Consider the following 15,958-nt stretch of genomic DNA (forward strand, 5'->3'; position numbering starts at 1 on the left):
GCCGCCTTTTGTATTTGTTGCACGTTGGCGCCGAACACAGACGATGGTCCGTGTATACCAGTTTGCCCCGTCGACACGCTTCATATATGCTCCACAGCCAGTGCTGTCATCTGCCGCCTTTTGTATTTGTTGCACGTTGGCGCCGAACACAGACGATGGTCCGTGTATACCAGTTTGCCCTGTTAGCTGTAATCAACCCTACGCCTTCCTTTGCAATTTTTATCCTTCAGACTTCTCCTTCTCTCCATTAACAAACTATTCTATGATACCTCAGTATGGGCCCTACCAACCAATTCCTTCTTTTACTCGAGTTGTGCCATTAATATCTTTTCTCCCCCATTCGATTCGGTACCTCTTCATTACCTATCCGATCTGTCCACATAATATTCAGCATACCTGTGTAGCTGCACATTTCAAAAAGTTTCTTATTTCTTCTTGTCTGTTCATATTCCACTTCCTGGTAAAGCTGCACCCCACACAAATAAGTTACCGTCTGCAAATACACTGTGTGATCAAAAGTATCCGGACGCCTCCAAAGCTTCAGTCTGGAACCGCGCGACTGCTACGGTCGCAGGTTCGAATCCTGCCTCGGGCATGGACGTGTGTGCTGTCCTTAAGTTAGTTAGGTTTATGAATTCTAAGTTCTAGGGGACTGATGACCTCAGAAGTGAAGTCCCATAGTGCTCAGAGCCATTTGAACCATTTGAACGCCCCCAAAAATATGCGTTTTTCATATTAGGTGCATTGCGCTCCCACCTACTGACAGGTACTTCATATCGGCGACCTCAGTAGTCATTAGACATCGTGAGAGAGCACAACGCTTCCTGTACCTGTCGCTCAGTGTACAGACTCAATAAAGTAGGGGTAGGCTAGAGATCTGTTTGTCTCCCTTCTCAACGTCATCTTCCTTTCCGTGATCTGCGACTATTATAACTGCAGTCTAGATTCGGTACAAATTGTAGATAATCTGTCGCTCTACGCTATCTTCAAAATTTAAAATAATGTATTCGTTCAATATGATCAAAACTTTCTCTAAAGCCATAAATATTTCCTCAGCCTGTTTTCTCAGATATGGCAAATTTTAGGGTCAGTATTGCCTTCGTGTGTTTCTACGTTTCTCCACAACCCAAACTGATCTTCCTCAAGATCGGCTTCTCCCACTTTTTCCATTCCTCTGTGAGGCTTTTGCAAACATGACTTATTAAATTTATGATTGAATAATGCTCACACCTGTCAGTAGCAACCTTATTTAGAGTGTAAGGGTATTTTGCCGGTGTCATATACGTACCTTGCTCTCACATCAGGTGGAACAGGTTTTCATTCCTTTGTTTCTCTTAAGATCTTAATATTCTGTGGGTATGCCTTGAGCTCCAGGTACCCTATCCCGACTTACATCTCTCAGTGCTTTGTGAAAAATCTTCTCGCAATATTTATCTACTTTCTCTACTCTTTCCAGAATACCGTCTTCAAATTTATTTCCTTTGTATAATCTTCCTGTGTATACTTTCCATTTTTCTACCTTTCATTCTTTGATTAGTATCGGCTTGCTATCGGAGCTCTTGATATTCGTTTAGCTTCTTTTTTCCTACAAATGTTTCTTTAATTTTTCTATATGCGGCGTCGCTCTTTCCCAAAGTCACGCATGCTACTACAGCTTTCACTTTCCCCTCCAGCCATTTCTGTTTGCTATTTTGCGCTTCGCGTCTGTCTTGAATTTTAGGGTATGTCTTAAATTTTGGTATTCCCATTTGCTCTCTTCACTTGATACGTTTTTATAATTGCGCCTTTCGACAGTTAAATACAATATCTCGTGCATTATCGGAGGATTTCTACTGGGCTTTATCTTTTGGCGGTTTTGATTCTCCATTGCCAATACGATTTCATCTCTCAAAGCTAGCCATTCGTCTTCTATTGTATCCCTTTCCCCTGCTCCACTTAGAGTTTCCTAACGCTCCATTGCAAATTCTCAACAACTTCTGGTTCTGTCAACTTATCGAGACCCCATCTACTCAATTTCCTGTCTCTGGGCAATTTCTTCAGTTTTAATCTACAGTTCATAACCAATAAATTATGGTTAGAGTCAACATCTGCTCTTGGTAAGGTTTGCAGTCGGAGGGGGAAAAAAAGGAAATAAGCTGTTTATTATTTCAAAAGGCAGGTTGCCCTGTTCATCAAGGCTCGGTTCGAAGTGGGACTCATCACTGAAGACAACTGTACTCCAGTCAATGAGATTCCAGACCAAAGATCCTTCTGGAGATGCCTCAGACAGCAGTTGGATACGAACCTGGCTGCCTCATGCCACACGACCCGACAACCAGGATTGATGGTCCGGGTTCCCTTTTTTTGCATAGCAGGACGCCTTTCGTTTTCATCCGCGGTCCGACGTCGATATTATATGCCCCGTTTTGTTACTCTTCATGGCAATCCATCCTGGACTTACATTTCACGAAGATAACGCCCATACGCACACGGGGAGAGCTTCTTACGCTTGCCTTTATGCTTGCCAAACCCTACGTTGGGCAGCAAGGTCGCAGGATCTCTCTTTAGTTCAGAACGTTTGGAGAATTATGGGTGGGGTCCTCCAACCATCTCGCGATTCTGAGTATCTAACGCGCCAATTGCACAGAATTTTGCACGATATCCCTCAGGAGGACATCCAAAAACTCTATCAGTCTGTGCAAACTGAATAACTGCTTGTGCATCTGTTCTAATAATCATGTCGTTATCAGATATATATTATCCTGCTGGCCCTAAAGAAGAAAAATTGTTGGACTTATATGCTAGTTACATTTCCTATCACTTAGCAACGCTAGCCTAGGTATTTAATAGACGTGATTGTGTCAGGCAGCTTATCGATAAACGAACATTACAGGCAGTCGCGGATTTAGAAGGGGTTGGGCACAAAGTCCCATGCCTCCCGCCTCCTAGATGGGGTTAGTATAGAGCATTCCTTGTGGAACACTGTATTCATGACGCAGCATTTTGCACATACGTACTTGCAACTATGGCCGGTAGATGGTTGTACTAGTGGCATTGCTATTCCTATTCCGCGCAATTTAAACCAGAAAGGTTTGCAATTTGTTACTTGTGGAATGAACGCGTCGAATGTGATCACTTCAGCAATAGTTTGTAAGCGTAGATTATTGTGTTTGCTTCCCGCTGTGCATTAAACAGGAGACGATAAGAGTAAGTCTAAACGACAAAAGATACTTCACCATTTTTTGTTTCTTTTTTTTTAAAAAAAGAAATGGCTCTGAGCACTATGGGACTGACATCTGAGGTCATCAGTCCCCTAGAACTTAGAACTACTTAAACCTAACTAACCTAAGGACATCACACACATCCATGCCCGAGGCAGGATTCGAACCTGCGACCGTAGCGGTCACGCGGTTCCAGACTGAAGCGCCTAGAACCGCACGGCCACACCGGCCGGCTTTTTTTGTAAAAACTTAAAAGGTGAAAGTGAAATTAATTTTAGAGAAGGAGGATCACTTCCAGTGACTGTGGATTCAGCTTTTACCAGTGATTCGTCTATAAGTAATGTGTATGGTTTATGTGATGACGAGACTATTTTGTATGAACATGATATCGGTCATTGGATGAACAGAAGTCAACATTTAATGGTCGAAGATATATTTCAGTGGTTAAAGTGCATTTGGGTACCTCCAACCAAATTTTGCTTTCCGCAACTTGCAGACGGTAATTAAATGCGATCGTTCCAGAGAAAATGGCTAGACAAAAATGTTTGTTTGACCTACAGCAAGAAATTAAGTGGCAGATTTTCTAGAGCTTGCGTTCTATTCGATAGGACTGAAGGAGGTAACAATGGTGGAACATTAGTAAACCTAGTGAATGAACCAATGAAAATGTATAAGAAATCAACTGAAACTGTACACAGTCATCGAGAGAAAGAATATCATAAGTGAAATATGGGTGCCTCGCAGAACATGAATGAAGGGAGGTCACCTGACGTTTTAACATGAATGTGTAAGGTTAGAAGGAGAAGAATGGACGAGACCAGAAAAAAACTAATCCCAGTTACAAAGACAATAGTGTTATGTGGAGCCCAGAATACACCATTGCGTGGGAATAGAGCCGACGGATTATTGCTTGGTGAAGGCAGTCAGGAGATGCACAGCGAATCATTGGAATTTTACTTCAGCGGGGAACTTTCGTGCTTTACTGAAATTTCGAATGGACGCAGGCGATGAAATATTTATACAACACGTGCAGTCGCTCTCAAAAAATGTCCGTTATATCAGTAAGACAACATAAAATGATGTAATAGATTGCTGTGCTGATATCATTACTGGAAAAATTATTACTCCATAAATGAATCCAAATTTTGCATTATAATAGCAGATGAGACAGTTGATATAAGCATCTCTGAACAGTTATCGCTATGCTTACGTTTCTTCTTTTCTTGAGAATAGTGTAGTAAGAGAAGAATTTCTGAGATTCATTACTGTTACTAACCTGACGGGTGAAAACTTAGCAAATACCATCTTGCAGGAGATTAAAGGAAGTGGCACTGATATAGCTTATTGCCCAGGACAATCCTATGACAGAGGAGAGAATATGAGTGAAAAATTTAGAGGAGTGCAAGCAATTTTATAACCGAAACATAAAAACCTATCTTCGTAACACCATAGTAGAGTACCGACTGAATGGCTCAACTTTGATGCACATCAACTGGAACAACAAATTTACAGCAGAAAAAGTGCTAGACTTCTTCCACCGGAAATTTTAGAGAAGGCTGAACTTGCAGTATTTGAGAGTGCAGTATTTTTGAAAGTTTATGTTATTAATATACAGGATGTTACAAAAAGGTACGGCCAAACTTTCAGGAAACATTCCTCACACACAAAGAAAGAAAATATGTTATGTGGACATGTGTCCAGAAATGCTTACTTTCCATGTTAGAGCTCATTTTATTACTTCTCTTCAAAGCACATTAATCATGGAATGGAAACACACAGCAACAGAACGTAGCAGCGTGACTTCAAACACTTTGTTACAGCAAATGTTCAAAATGTCCTCCGTTAGCGAGGATACATGCATCCACCCTCCGTCGCATGGAATCCCTAATGCGCTGATGCAGCCCTGGAGAATGGCGTATTGTATCACAGCCGTCCACAATACGAGCACGAAGAGTCTCTACATTTGGTACCGGGGTTGCGTAGACAAGAGTTTTCAAATGCCCCCAAGAGTTTTCAAATGCCCCCATAAATGGAAGTCAAGAGGGTTGAGGTCAGGAGAGTGTGTAGGCCATGGAATTGGTCCGCCTCTACCAATCCATCGGTCACCGAATCTGTTGTTGAGAAGCGTACGAACCGTTCGACTGAAATGTGCAGGAGCTCCATCGTGCATAAACCACATGTTGTGTCGCACTTGTAAAGGCACATGTTCTAGCAGCACAGGTAGAGTATCCCGTATGAAATCATGGCGGTGAATCGAGGAAGTACAGTACACACTGACGAAACTAAAATGAGCTGTAACATGGAAATTAAGCGTTTCCGCACACATGTCCACATAACATCTTTTCTTTTTCTTTATTTGTGTGTGAGGAATGTCCCCTGAAAGTTTAGCCGTACCTTTGTGTAACACCTTGTATAAAATGTTTTCTTAGCTTGCGTCTCCGTAATTAAACGAGTTCAGTTGATTTAAATTTATTACAAATTCCTCGTGAAGACCATCTTGACATTAACATAGAGATACCCTTTCATAGACAGGTATACTGTGCACTGATGTGACGTGGATAATTATTGACGTGAAAGCTTGTGCGCCCCACCGAGAAAAATATTCTAAATCCGCCCCTAATTACAGGTTTATTTTCCTAAACATCGGCAGTAACTTACGTATTTCTGTATTTAGACTAAGCTGCTATTCATTATATCGTCATACCAAATAGGAATTTTGTCTAAGACGTCCTGTATCCTCCTATTGTCAGCGACCACACTTCCCCGTACATGTACATCTATACACTGCAAACCACTATGAAAGGCATGGCACAGCGAATCATTGGAATTTTACTTCAGCGGTTAACTTTCGTGCTTTACTGAAATTTCGAATGGACGCAGACGATGAAATATTTATACAACACGTGCAGTCGCTCTCAAAAAATGTCCGTTATATCAGTAAGACAACATAAAATGATGTAATAGATTGCTGTGCTGATATCATTACTGGAAAAATTATTGTACCAGTTATCAGGGTTTCTTCCTGTTCCCTTCACGTATGGGGCGTGGGAAGAATGATTGTTTCAATGCCTCTGTGCGTGCAGTAATTATTCTAATCTTATCCTCACGATCCCTGTGTGAGCGATACGTTGGGGGTTGTAGTATATCCCTATTTAAAGCGGGTTCTTGAAACTTTGTTTATAGATTTCCTCTGGATAGTTTACTACAGCATCATCAACAAACAGTCACTGATTGTTGCTCACCCTGTCTATCAGGTGGTTCACGTATACAGAGAAAAAGAGCCGCCCTATCACACTTCCCAGCGTCATTGCTGACAATTGCCTCGTCTCTGATGAGCACCCGCAGTCCAGTACAACGTAGCCGACGGTGTGGCCGAGGGGTTCTAGGCGCTTCAGTCTGGAACCGCGTGGCCGCTACGGTCGCAGGTTCGAATCCTACCTCGGGCATGGATGTGTGTGATGTCCTTAGGTTAGTTAGGTTTGTATTGTATTCTATTGTATATGAACCGGGGACCTAAAAACGAGGGAGAGGCTCCGTCCCCGCCGCAGCCGCAGTGGTCCACAACCTCACGACTACTACCGCAGTCCACTTCACCCCTCCGCCGTCCCACACCGAACCCAGAGTTATTGTGCGGTTTGGCCCCTCTGTGCCCCCCCCCCCCCCCTCCCAGGGATCGTCTCACACGAGTGCAGCAATCGCCGACATAACTGAGGCGGAATAAGGGGAACCAGCCCGCATTCGCCGAGGCAGATGGAAAACCGCCTAAAAACCATCCGCCGGGCGGATTCGTGCCGGGGACCAGGCGCTCCTTCCCGCACGGCCAACCGGGCGGCTAGTTAGGTTTAAGTAGTTCTAAGTCTAGGGGATTGATGACCTTGGATGTTAAGTCCCATAGTGCTTAGAACCATTTGAACCATTTGATTCCATCCCGACATGGACACTTATACTGCCGGAAGAAAAATCGTAACACCAAGAAGGAGTTGTGCGACAAAAACGAAAGTTGTCAGACGTGTTTCTACACCTGAAAGGTGATGTCTACCTAGATTTCGCACCAGTGGCTCTAGTAGCGCCGCTATGATAACGCAAATCAGTTTTGCTTTAAATACACGCTGCAGTGATCGTGAGCGTCAGTTATCGTTGTGATTGGACGCGATGAGTTGATGTTAGTCAAGAATGCCTTTAAGGCGACAATGACGCCATTATCAATATCTCCAAGTTTGAACGAGGTCGTGTAATAAGGTTGTGAAAAGCTGAATGTTACTTCTGCGATACTGCAGAAAAACTTGGCAGGTATGTAGCCACTGTAAATGATCGCTGGCAGCGGTGGTCGCGAGAACGTACAGCCGCAAGAACACCGGTCACGGGACAGTCACGCGGCACTACCGAGTGGAAAGACCATCGTGTTCGGCGTTATGGCACAGGCGCATCGTACTACATCTGCAGTAGCAATTTGTGCAGCAGTAGGCACCACACTGACAAAGCAAATCCTTTCAAATAGGCTACTTCAAGTATAGTTCCGACCCAGAAGCCCTGTAGCGTGCATTCGACTGATCCGAAACCACCGCCATTTGCGATTTCTGCTCACTGGAGGGCAGCATGATGGTTTGTTGTTTTGTATGATGAAAACTGGTTGTGTCTCGGTGTCAGGATCGTCGTTTATTTTATTTTATTTACACGTCAAGTTCCGTAGGACCAAATTGAGGAGCAAACCTTCATGGTCATGGAACGTGTCAGTACATGAACTTACACCATAAAAGTAATAAACAGATAAAAATAAATATTCATGAACCTGAAAAAAGTCAGTCCATAAGTTTAAGTAAACGCTATCAGCAATACAATAAGAATCAGCTTAATTTTTCAAGGAACTCCTCGACAGAATAGAAGGAGTGACCCATGAGGAAACTCTTCAGTTTCGATTTGAAAGCGCGTGGATTATTGCTAAGATTTTTTAATTCGAGTAGCAGCTTATTGAAAAGGGATGCAGCAGTATGCTGCACACCTTTTTGCACAAGAGTTAAGGAAGCCCGATCCAAATGGAGGTTTTATTTCTGCCTAGTATTAACCGAGTGAAAGCTGCTTATTCTTGGGAATAAACTAATATTGACACCAAGAAACGACAATAAGGAATATACATATTGAGAGGCCAATGTCAAAATACCCAAACTCGTGAACAGAGGTCGACAAGAGGTTCGTGAACTCACACTACTTATTGCCCGAACCGCCCGTTTCTGAGCCAAAAATATCCTTCTAGAATGGGAAGAGTTACCCCAAAATATAATACCATACGACAATAGTGAATGAAAATAAGCAAAGTAGACTAATTCACGTGTCGAAGTATCACTCACTTTTGATACCGTTCGAATAGTAAAAATGACAGTATTAAGTCTTTGAACAAGATCCTGAACGTGGGCTTTCCACGACAGCTTACTATGAACACCTAGAAATTTGAACTGTTCAGTTTCACTAATCATATGCCCGTTCTGTGAGATTAAAACGTCGGGTTTTGTTGAATTGTGTGTTAAAAACTGTAAAAACTGAGTCTTACTGTGATTTAACGTTAGTTTATTTTCTACAAGCCGTGAACTGAGATCATGTGCTGCACTATTTGAAACCGAGTCAATGTTGCACACAACATCCTTTACTACCAAGCTAGTGTCATCAGCAAACAGAAATATTTTAGAGTTACCCATAATACTAGAGGGGATATCATTTATATAAATAAGGAACAGGAACGGTCCCAACACTGATCCATGGGGCACCCCCCATTTGACAGTACCCCACTCAGATCCCACATCACAGCCGTTATCAATATTGTAAATAATGACCTTTTGCTGCCTGTTGCTAAAGTAGAAGGTGAACCAATTGTGAGCTACTCCCCTTATTCCGTAATGGTCCAACTTCTGGAGCAATATTTTGTGCTCAACACAGTCAAATGCCTTAGTTAAATCAAAAAATACGCCAAGCGTTCGAAACTTTTTGTCAGCCCATCCAGTACCTCACAGAGAAAAGAGAATATAGCATTCTCAGTTGTTAAACGACTTCTAAAGCCGAACTGTACATTTGACAGCAAATCGTGTGATATAAAATGGTCAATTAACCTTACATACACAGCCTTTTCGATAACTTCTGCAAACACTGATAGCATAGAGATAGATCTAAAACTATCTACATTATCCCTTTCTCCCTTTTTATAAAGCTGCTTTACTACTGAGAACTTCAGTAGCTCAGGAAACTGACCATTCCTAAAGGAAAAATTACAAATATGGCTAAATACAGGGCTAACATGTGGAGCACAGTGTCGTGTGTTGGTTAGAAGCAGACCAGTTGAGAACCTGCACCCAACCTGTCAGCAGCCTAGACACAATGGACCTGCACATGGAGTTATCGTCTGGGGTGTGATTTCATATGACAGCTGGCACACTCTCATGGTTATCCCACGCATCCTGACTACAAAATTGTACGTCAGTCTGATAATTCGACCAGTTGTGGTGTCATTTATGAACAGCATTCCACGGGGCGTTCTCCAACAGGATAACGCTTGCCCATATACTCCTGTAGTAACCCAACATGCCCTACAGAGTGTAGAAATGCTGCCTGATCTGTCTCCAATGGATCACGTATGGGGTATCATAGGACGACGACTCCAACGTCATCCACAAACAGCATTAACGGTCCTTGCAATGACCCACCAAGTACAACAGGCATGGAACCCCATCCCACAAATTGAAATCCGGCACCTGTACAACACAATACAGGCATCTCTACGCCCTTGCATTCAACATTATGACAGTTCAAAATGGTTCAAATGGCTCTGAACACTATGGGACTTAACTTCTGAGGTCATCAGTCCCCTAGAACTTAGAACTACTTAAACCTAATTAACTTAAGGATATCACACACATCCATGCCCGAGGCAGGATTCGAACCTGCGACTGTAGCAGTCGCGCGGTCCAGACTGACACGCCTAGTGTCACGACGGCCGGCCGTTCTGACAGCTACACTTGTTATTAATGTACCAGAATTTCACAAATTTGCATCTATTTATCTCGCACTTATATTAACCTCACTATGTTAATCATTTAAATACCATGGTCATTCAGCAATTAAAGAGACAAATTGGCCTGGAAAAAAAGTGTTTATTTTTGCAAATCAACACTTTTTCAACATAATCCCCTTGAACCTTTATGCACTTGTTCCAACGGGATACAAGCTTTCCTAATCTGGCTGCAAATAACTCTTTATCTTGATGTTTGAACCAATTTCCCACAAACTTTTTCACTTCCTCATTGTCCTGGAACCTCTTCCCACGTAATGCCTTCTTCAGTGTACCAGACCAATGGAATTCACTAGGCGCTAAATCAGAGCAGGACTGTAAGGGGGGGGGGGGGGGGAGGGTGAGGCAGTACTTCCCAGCCCATTTTGTCGATGGTTTCATAGGTTAGAAGAGCAATATGAGGACGTGTGTTGCCTTGCTGGAGAATTACACCTGTCCTCTGAGATCCACAACCTCTCTCTCATGGCTGGCTTCACCTTGTTTAAAAGCAAATCCGAGTAGTATTGGCTGTTCATTGTACGCTGCTCTTCGAGATAATCACAAAAAACTGGACTTTCAGCACCCAAAAATACAGTCAACATGAAATTTCCTGCTGATGCTTGGGCTTTGAATTTTTTCTTGAATGTGAGTTGGTGTGCTTCTACTCTATGCTTTATCTTTTTGATGCTGCCTCATAACAGTGAACCCAAACTTCATCAAAAGCTAAAATTTTATTGAGGAAGTGCTCACATTCTCTTTCATAACGTTCCTTTACCTCTGTGCATACTCTCAACCTTGTTTCCTTGTGTAGCTGTGTCAACTCCTTGGGGACCCCTCTTGCACATGTTTTGCGGTACTTCAGCTAGTCACAGATAAAATTATGATCTGTACCAGTACTAACTTGAACCTTATCAACTACCATTTCCACAGTCACACCGCGGTCGGCACGAATAATGTCATCAATTCTACTTTCAAGTGAGGGAGTTGAAACTGCAACTGGTCAGCCAGAACTGTGTTCGTCAGTCACTGAGTCGCGACTATTTTTTAATTGCTCTACCAACTTGTAAAAATTTGCACTATTAAAACAACCTTCACCATAAACTTTAGACTTTCTAATAGTATATATTCACTGGTTTCTCGCCTTCAGCAAGAAAAAACGAATAACAGAACGTTGTTCAACTAATGTGGACATTTCTAGCAAACTCGCCATCTTGAAATGTATTTTTGAGGTTAGAAACAAAACAGTATTGATACTTCAGCTGATCGGGGATCATCCCAGTGATGCCACCTTAAAGTGATAAAAGTACCAAATTTGCCGAACTAACAGTTTTTTTCCCCAGACCAATTTGTCTCTTTAATTATTGAATAACCCTCGTATGTTTCTGAGACAAATGTATTCCCAAAATTTCGTTACTCTACATTAATTATTTTTTGGTATTGCAGTTATTCCCGTCAGTGTATTTGTTTTCAACTCTTTCATTTCCTTTTCAACGCCAGGGATGCCTTTGTCCTCCATATGGGAGGCTGTATGTCGGTCGAACGATGATATGTCTATATAATCCGCCCGTGTGAATGATTTATTAAACTCAAAGCATTTCACTAGTTTTATACCAATGAATTTAAGTCTGTCACTTGCTTTATCTACAACTGAGTCTACGTGATCATTCCGTTTAATTACCCCTACGAATTGGGGTATTTGTATGAATTGATTGATTCCAATTGTGATTCATTGATATTGTAGTCTTAGGGTACCACATTTCACGTTTTGTGGAATACATGGTTCTATATCTCTGAACACAGAAATATGTAGCAAACTGCTAATATTTGCACCAGACAGGAATGTTATCAAACTTCTGCTGAATATTTGTGCAGATTTTTCAGATAGTACTTGATTACTGATACAAAACTGAGGTTTCTGTTGGTCTTGTGTTGCAGGTCATTATTATGTACAGTAATGGACCCAACAGGCTTCCCTGGGACACGTCTAAACTTACTACTACATCTGTCTCCGTTCAAGACAGCATGGCGCGTCCTCCCTTCCAAGATATCCAACATCCAGTCACAAACCTCATTTGATATGTACCTCAGAGGACAAGTTGTGATATAATACCAGTACCGACTCAATTTTTTCTTTGATAAAAGAATTACAAACGCTGATTTCTCATTTTATTTTACATCGAAGTTTATCTAATGTTGGTGAGGGTCAGTCTCGGTGGTTAAAAATTGGGCAACTGGATTCTAGTACGGCCATATTGCTCCTGGAAATAATCCATTGCAATACGTCCAAAAATTCAAGAATAGGTGATAACGTCAAGAAAGTGCGCGACAAGATATCGGAGAGTAGGCGAATAGAGGTGCGGTGGTTTGCTCCGATATTTTACATGAAGAATCAACTACCAGAATCCTTTGTGGAAGACAGGTGCCACATTTGTTGACTGCTGACCAGAAACAAATGCGTAAACATATTTCTCAGGAATAAATGGATCGTTTTATAAACAATCCTGCTTATTTTGAGTGCCGTTTCCTTACTTAGAGTAAAACAACAGTCGATGACATCCTGCCAGAACCAAACCCTTCATGTAGCAGTAGATGAAAGACATGTAATGAAACTGAATATTTCATCTCATTACTAGACATGGTAGCATTAAATACTGTTATCGATGAAGAAAACGGATGTTTTTAAATGGAAGCTTTAACCCAGTTATAGAACAGTGAATGCATGGATTTTTTTCCTGTTTTACTGTAGAAAATCTTAGTTGAATACCGGAGACCGAGTACTAGCTTAACAATCTGTATCTCCATCGATAATCTGCTATATTCTGTGTGAAAGAAACGTAAAGCACTTGGACCGGGAAAGTTCTACAAGGTATCCTAGTAATCATAAATCTGGTTTAAGCACTGTTAGTATCACATTTTAAGTCATTACGAAAGCAATATAAACATTTATTTCGGTTCTAAAGACAGTAAATTTCATTCTGAATTTTCTGCTTATGTGGAAGTCAAACAGCTTTCAGAATAAAGACACTTCGACTGTCACAGTTTTATCACTAAACTGTCGAAATATTCGTAATAAAGTTCCCGAATTGACTACCCTCCAGGAAAGTTCTCGCGCTCAAATTATTCTTGGGACTAAGAGGTGGCTGAAACCCGAAGTGGAATGCTCTGAGATATTTAGCGAGTCGTGGAACATATATCGGAAAGACAGATTAGAGGCCAAAGGAGGGGGAGTTTTTGCAGCTGACAAAAGTATTTTCTCTGTTGAGGTCGAAGTTGAGTGTGACAGTGAACTCGTCTGGTCGAGTGTAGCAGGTGTAAGTGAAACCAAGTTAATTGTTAGACGTTTTTACCGGACACCCGATTCCACTGTGGCAGTTCTAGAGTCATTCAAAGAAAGTCTACGGTTGTTGTTGTTGTGGTCTTCAGTCCAGAGACTGGTTTGATGCAGCTCTCCACGCTACTCTATCCTGTGCAAGATTCTCCATCTCCCAGTACCTACTGCAACATACATCCTTCTGAATCTGTTTAGTGTATTCATCTCTTGGTCTCCCTCTACGATTTCTGCCCTCCACGCTGCCCTCCAATATTAAATTGGTGATCCGTTGATGCCTCAGAATATGCCCTACTAACCGATCCCTTCTTCTACTCACGTTGTGCCACAAGTTTCTCTTCTCTCCAATTCTATTCAATACCTCCTCATTAGTTATGTGATCTTCCCACCTAATCTTCAGCATTCTTATGTAGCACCACATTTCGAAAGCTTCTATTCTCTTCTTGGCTAAACTATTTATCGTCCATGTTTCACTTCCATACATGCCTACACTCCATACAAATACTTTCAGAAACGACTTCCTGACACTTAAATCTGTACTCGATGTTAACAAATTTCTCTTCTTCAGAAACGCTTTCCTCTCCATTGCCAGTCTACATTTTATATCCTCTCTACTTCGGCCATCATCAGTTATTTTGCTCCCCAAATAGCAATACTCATTTACTACTTTGAGTGTCTCATTTCCTAATCTAATTCCCGCAGCATCACCTGATTTAATTCGACTACATTCTATTGTTCTCGTTTTGCTTTTGTTGATGTTCATGTTATATTCTCCTTTCAAGACCATGTCCATTCCGTTCAGCTGCTCTTCCAGGTCCATTGCTGTCTCTGACAGGATTAGCTCGTCGGCCCACACGCAGCGGAAGTATCTTAGACTTTGTAGCTACAAATAGGCCGGACCTTATCGACAATGTCAGCACAGAAACGGAGATAAGCGATCATGACGTTTATGAAAGTTAATAAATCAGTCAAGAAGCAGTTACTAAAAAGTTACTTAGACAGTGAATTGGCATCGCTTAATACCAGTAAGATGGATGTAGAGGAATTATGGTGAAAGTTTAAGCAGGCTGTAAATCGTGGTCTGAAGAGTTACGTGCCTAGTAAGTGAAAAAAGGACCCAACGTTTAATAACGAAATTCGTAAGATGCTGAGGAAGCAGAGGTTGTTGCACTCTAGGTTCAAAACGGGATGCACAAACAACGACAAGTGAATGTTAGAGATTTGTGCGTCTGTGAAAATATCTATCAACGAGGCATACAACTACCACCACCTTCACACCTCGGCAAAAGGTCTGGCAGAGAGCCCTAGAAAATTCTGGTCGTATGTAAAATCGCTAAGCGGGTCTAAGGCTTCTATTCAGTCCTTTGTTGACCAGTCTGGTGTGGCAGTTGAAGATAGCAAGACGAAAGCCGAAGTTTTACATTTCACGTCCAAGAAATCGTTCACGAAGGAGCACCGTACAAACACTGATCATCGTACAGAGTCCCATATGGACGACATAGGAATATGCATACCCGGTGTAGAGAAGCAACTTAAAGATTCAAAAACAAATAAATTAGCGGCTCCGGATGGAATCCCAGTTCAATTTTACAAAGAGTACTCTACGGCATTGGTACCTTACCTAGCTTGTATTTATCTTGAATCTCTCGCCCAGCACGAAGTCCCACGCGACTGGAAAAAAACGCAGTTGACTCCAGCATAGAAGAAAGATAAAAGAACAGACTCGCAAAATTAGAGTTCAATATCCCTAACTTCTGTTTGCTGTATAATCCTTGAACACATTCTCAGATCGAATATAATAAACTTTCTTGAGGCTAAGAAGCTTATGTCCACGAATCAGCGCGGTTTTAGAAAGCATCGCTCGTGGGAAGCTCAGCTTGCCCTTTTCTTAAATGATATACTGAGAACTATGGATGAAGGGCAACAGGCAGATTCCATTTTTCTACATTTCGGGAAAGCATTTGACACGGTGTCCCATTGCAAACTACTAACGAAGGCACGATCATATGGAATAAGTTCACAGATATGTGTGTGGCTCTAAGACTTATTAAATAATAGAACCCAGTATATTGTCCTCGACTGTGAGTGTTCATCAGAGACAAGGGTATCGTCAGGGGTGCCCCAGGGAAGAGTGATAGGACCGCTGTTGGTCTCTATATACATAAATGCTTTGGCGGGCAGGGTGAGCAGCTGTCTGCGGTTGTTGCTGATGATGCTGTGGTGTACGGTAAGGTGTCGAAGTTGAGTGACTGTAGGAGGACAGAAGATGACTTCGACAAAATTTCCATTTGGTGTGATGAATGGCAGCTAGCGCTAAATGTGGAAAAATATAAGTTAATGCGGATGAGTAGGAAGAACAAGCTCGTAATGTTCGGATACCGTATTACTAGTGTCCAG

The sequence above is a fragment of the Schistocerca gregaria genome, chromosome 2 (assembly GCF_023897955.1).
Source record: "Schistocerca gregaria isolate iqSchGreg1 chromosome 2, iqSchGreg1.2, whole genome shotgun sequence".
In the NCBI taxonomy this organism is placed as follows: domain Eukaryota; kingdom Metazoa; phylum Arthropoda; class Insecta; order Orthoptera; family Acrididae; genus Schistocerca; species Schistocerca gregaria.